The sequence below is a fragment of the Telmatherina bonti genome, assembly GCF_933228915.1.
Source record: "Telmatherina bonti genome assembly, chromosome: 5".
In the NCBI taxonomy this organism is placed as follows: domain Eukaryota; kingdom Metazoa; phylum Chordata; class Actinopteri; order Atheriniformes; family Telmatherinidae; genus Telmatherina; species Telmatherina bonti.
The window spans coordinates 36,181,388-36,187,387 of NC_136623.1; the positions used below are offsets into that span (position 1 = coordinate 36,181,388).

Genomic DNA, 6,000 nt, shown 5'->3' on the forward strand with positions numbered 1-6,000 from the left:
TAATTTACAGGTCTGGAAATTCAGCAGTGCAGCTTCATAAGTTGCAGGTAAAGCTATGCTTTTATTCATAAGCATAGTGTTGCCCTCAAGTCATCTGTGTCAGCAAATGCTCAGCTGTGACATGAATATATATATGAGTAACAACAAGGTGCAAGTGAGATGTAACAAACTGTAGATGGGAGAGCTTTGGCTTCATGTTCATTTCAGGCTGGTGAACAACAGGAGTCTTGGCTAGTAATTTCACTATTTTTTTTTACATGGCATGTGTGAAAATCCAGATTAGATTGGCATGTTTATTTTATTTTATTTATTTTTTGTTAAAGCAGTCCTAATTGAGTTGTAAACTACAAATAACTGGATAAATCTACAAAACCGTTGAGTCAAACCAAGAAGCTAACATAAAATTAATAAAATGTTATAACAATTTAATATGCTAAAGTTCTGAACAGAACCAATGTCATTAACAAAACCGATTATATGCATGGTATGTAAGTATGAACAAACTTGTTAAGTCTGTGTTTATAAAAATAAACAGACAATTAACCTGTATTACATCATAAAGTTAGAAATTTTAATTTTGGTCTACATCCATAGTTCTCTTTCTAACTACTACTTCTAACTGTAGCAAATGGTCTACAGTTTACAAACAGGCAACACACACTCACCAAAACTGGACAATAGAAGATGGGAAATCACTGCCTGGTCTGATGAATCTTCTTTTCAGAATTTGGTGGAAACTTCGTGAAAACATGGATCCATCCTGCCTTGGATCAGTTCAGACAGTTCAGTTTGCTGGTGGTGTGGAGGATATTTTCTACACGATTGTCTTCACCGTTGCTAGGACCTTCATAGCATGTGGAACTACAGCAAAGCTCTCTCAGCGCCGTCAGGCTAGTTTGGTTGACTGTTTAGTTGTTTTCAAGTGTACTGTCAAGTACCATGTCGCTGAACGCAGTTCCAAATCGTGCTGAATAACCCCTTCATCAGAAGTTAGTGTAACACTTGTCTGAAACAGCAACCATGTAAAGACATGCCCAGGCTAACACATCAGGGGGAGCTTCCTTTAGCCCTATTCCTTTAGCACTAACTCTATGGCAAAACGGTCTGCATCAGCTGACTTGGACACAAATAGCTGCAAGCCCAGAATTAACCCTGCGACTAGTGCTAGCGACTAACAGACTAACGTGTTACCCATTTTTTCCATAAAATTCCTGGTATGCCTACAGCTGCCACCCCTACTAATGAGTCGGAACTGAAAGATAAGAGACTGCATCCCACCTGCACCCTGTCATGTGGCACATTTGCCTCTGGTAGGGAGCATCATCTTATGTGCATGGGCATTAAACATGCTCAAGCTTCCCTGGCAAAGCCACAGGAATGCTCACAGTGCTCTTTTATACCTGAAAATGTCCTGAAAAGGAGGTTGAGAGGAGCATCAGCAAACTGTCAGGACCCTTCCTTTTCTGGAGCCGTGGCTGTTGCTTCAGGTAACCTCTATCAGCCACAAGCTATTACAAGCTAGAGGAACATGATCGTCGACGAGACTCAACCCAGTGACCTAGAACGCTGAGTGTAGTGCCAACTCTGACCTCCTCGAGATGAATGACATCGATAGAGAATCATCTGCTTTGTATTATACTCAATGCGAGAAGGATGTTCCAGCCATGTCTTCATAGCAACTCAGAGGAGCTGAAGTGGTCTCTCCAGCGGACAGCAGTTTATACAGCGTCTGCAAAGAGCATCTCTATGACACTTGACAACATTAGAAGTTACAGCATGATCTGGTAACATTCACATCTCTGGCTGCTGCCCTGTTTTTGTCTCTGTACAGACTGGAAACATGTTGACTCCCAGATCAAGTTTAATTCTCTGCCCATTAATTTACAGCAAACTTTACTTTCTTGTGCTGCAATGCTGCAAAAGTTTTTATTCTCAACGTCTGTACCAGGGCTTTGTTGTTGGGATATAAAAATGATTTAAAAAAAATAGGGATACAAGTTGCTAAATCCAGCAAGTTACTGAGTCATAAATTGATAACGGGAGCCTTCCTCTGATACGGGATCATTAATTCATTGCAGGGACAAACTTAACTGTATGTGAGAAATGGAGTTGCTGTCCACTGCATACTGCTCTGCAGTATAAGCTTTTATAATTTTAGACAATAGGATTACAAAAATGTTTTTAAAAATCTGACTTTTATCCCATTACGAATATAAATGTAAACATTAAATAATTTAAAAATGGATCATAGTTGCCTAGATTTATATATTTAGAAATATATAATAATAACAGTGAAAGCAGGATAAGCTGGTTAAGGAAAAGGAATTCATCAGTGTAAACCAGGACTTCTAGGCGACCAATATAAAGCGTAGTGATGAAATGAACCCCCCAGAGTTGAAGCTGAAGCAGAACAGTGACCAAATTACTGCATTAGTGGGTTTTCATGCTTCTAACAACAGCTCAATATTCTGTTTCAGAAACTTTATCACCTATTTAATACAAATGTAGGAAAATAACCTAAAACACACACACACACACACACACACACACTCAGTTTTGCAACTTTTAAGCTAGTTTTGTACTCGGCGAGAACAGAGTGGCTGGACAGAATTGTGTACAAGGTCACGTGTGCATCTTTTTATGCTACATGCATTGAATACATTTTCTTGTTATTTCACAGCCTCAATCAGCTGTTTATTGTCTGTTGTCAAAGTTCTGTGCCAGAGGAGGCTGGATGTGTAAACCCAGCGTGTTGCATCTCCACGTTGTCTTCCGGACCACTGACAGTTGGACATTAGGTCAATGTCTTTTGTAATTAGTGACATGACCAAAAATAATTAGTAAGAATGCTTAGTAAGATCTTCGTCATCAATAGTAATAAATAGTTTTTCTTCCAAGTGTCTTGCTAAGGAATGAGGGTTGCAGGGAACAGGTCTTTATAAAAAAAGACAGATGCCATTTACATTTCAAGAAGTTGAACTGAAAACAGGCATGATCTCTCAAACTACATGTGGCAGGTGGTTAACACACAGGAGCACGAGCCACACAGGGTAAGAAGAAAGCCAGACATGAGTTACAGCTGCAGTGTCCATCAGCCATGTTGGTGGAAATCAGGTGTGTTCTCAGTTTGTAATGTGCTGCTGAAGATAAACTCCGTACCAAATAAACCTACTTTCAAGATTCAGTTATGTTGGTACAAAATAAGCTTGCTTAAAAGCCTTCAGTCCAACATTTATCTCTGTTTCATCGTGTACTCTAGTCTAAGCCTGAGGCTAAGTCTAACAATTTGTACTAAGTTTCAGCTTGAGTCGATCTACTGCCTTGCTCAATTGAGTTGGAGATGGAAATGTTTCCCGAATGTTTGGATGCAGCTGTCTTAGCCCATAAGCTCTTTCTACATCGTCTTTCCAACTTGCTCTAATTTCTGTGTTTTTAAAGGTTGTCAATCAACCCAGTTCCTGTTTCTCACACTCCTGCTTTGTCAGGTTATTGCTGGAGGAAACACACACATGTGTTTCTCCATCGCCAAAAGCCTGTTATGCTGTCTGCTCAGAGTTTGGCTCTCCTGACTAAAATTCAGTAACCACAGATAAGTTCACTTCAATAAAGTGACATACAGACAGATGAATTTACTTGAGTCATTCCACCATTGGCACACACATGCACAGTGTGCATAGGAGCCTGTTATATAGTGAAGTGGATATGTATTTTTATTTGTTTTAAAACAAAATGCATTTTTAGCATGTAGAATTGTACCACAGAGCAAAGGCTGTATGGCTATGGCCAAAATGATCATATTTGTTCCACAAGGAGCAGATTTTAACAGTAAGCATTGCTGTACTGAAGAGTAAAGATAAATTCAATAAATATCAAAACTAGTGCAAATAAGACTGTACTGAGTGATGGAGAGATGTGGTGTTAGACAGCCAGGATGAGTTATTAAAACACTTACAATCAGATTACAGACACGGATATTGAGCATTATCAATATTTCTTGATATTTCTGTAGCTTAAAATGGAAGTTATTGATAATTATCTTCTTTTTCCATTATAAATGAAAAAAGTCTACTCCTGTTTGGTTTTGTTTTATTTGCTTTGTCAGACCACTAGTGACATGATCTGGTGCTTTGGCCAAACACAGAAACATAATGAAAAGCAATTTTTAAAAAATCCAAAAGAAAATGTCTAAATTGTTTGTATTTCATAAAATATTATTCTCTTTTTACAACACTTGAAAACTACATTTTTCAAACTTTAAGGTTGTCTTAAGAACTAAGAAGTAAATGTGCTGTTGTCAAGTCATGACATTTAGGAATCTCTTTTAGGAATTTTAATATTTTTATCAAATCTTGTTGGGTTTTTTTTTTTTTTTTTTTTTTTTTTTTAAGTGCATTTTTAGATAATACCATTATCATGTATTGGTAATTGATATCAGTCAGTTGTGCTGCCTCCTAATAGTGGCATTTCAGGCAAATACAAACTTAGCAGCTGCTGCTCAGGTGGAAGAGCAGTCATCTACCACCTTAGAGGGTTGGTTGATTGATTCCTGGCTTCCTTGGACCATGTACCAAGTGTTCTTGGGCAAGACACCGAACCCCATGATGCCTCCCAATTTGTCTATTGGGAAATTAATTGTATGTGATAGTTAAAAAAAATAAATAAATAAAAACAGTATGAGTAGGAGTGACCTACCTTTTCTTTTTGTCTTGGCTCACAGAATTGCTCAATTCTGTTTAAAATTAATTCCGCTCATTTTTTAATTTTATATTATCTTATTTTATCCTATTTAATCGCTTTTTTGTATCTTTTATCTTATCTTGTATCTTTTATTTTAGCCTTTACCTTTTAGCCTTTACCTTTTATTTGTTCTGATTGTTCTTATAGGTTTTTTTTTTTTTTTTTATCTTTGTTTTGACTGTTTTACATCCTCTTTTACTTTTAATGCAGCATTTTCCTCATGAGGACACCAGGAACTGAAGGCCTGGGAGGTTGTTGCAGTGATTTCCTTTGGCCAGGTTACTGGGGGTCCTGCACTGCAGTCCTATGGCTGCGCTGTGGACTCTGGCCTGCCCTGATGTGGGTAGTTGTGGTGGTAGCCTCCATGGACATGGGTGGGCTGGCTCCTGGTGTGATCAGATATCCAAGACATTGTTTCCTCGACGCAGTGTCAAGTCCATGGTTGTTAACATGGGAGGGGATGTAGGTGTAGGGGGCAGCTGCTCTGCGTGGGTGGAGATGAATAGAGACTATCATGAATGTGTTTTTAAATAGTTATGTTGCTTACTTTGATGTGTAAAGGCTTGTTTTTACTTTAATATGCATTATTTTTGTTCTATTGCTTTGCATAACTTTATTGCCATAAATGCATATTAACAGGCATTTTGTCACGATTTGTGGAGGTGTATGGACCCAAATGCAGGACATAGAGGGAGAAGGCAGACCAAATACAGGAACAAGGTTTAATCCTTGAAATTAGCTGAATGGCAGACAGGATGGGGAAACCACAGAAGACTAGAGACAAGCCAGCAGAATTGCTGTGTCTCAACTCAGGGTCTTCTAAGTGCGGATTTGTCGGCTGCATACGTCATAGTGATGCGCCAAGTGCTGTCCCAATTCAAAGGCTCCTTCCAGTCCTCCATTCAAGTCTGCACTTTGTTTGGCTCCAAATTTATGATTACTTTTGTCAATTTGAGCTTATGTCACAGGCAGCCGTTTTTCTTCTTTAATGGGAGGGTATGAATACATATGAGGACGACTGTATATGTGTCTAACAAGGATTATTTTCCACTGAAGTTAACGTCAGCTTGACAGGATGAGCTGTCAGCCAGAGGACAGCTTGTCTGGTCCACCTCCTCCTTATGTTTGTCATTTATTCACAAAGGGAAGTGAAAATAAATAAAATGAAAATAACTGGCAGCATTTTCTGTCAATTTCAAAACATTTTTTTATTCTTTTTGGCAACGGAGGACTGGAGTACCATGGGTAATTGTCATACACTCA

General features: G+C 38.5%; 1 protein-coding gene across 1 annotated transcript in view; it reads left to right on the forward strand.

Annotated features, from left to right (window-relative positions):
* The window catches only part of snrka (SNF related kinase a), a 38,506-nt gene that overhangs the window by 5,041 nt on the left and 27,465 nt on the right, over positions 1-6,000 (forward strand). The gene's annotated exons all lie outside the window — the stretch shown is intronic.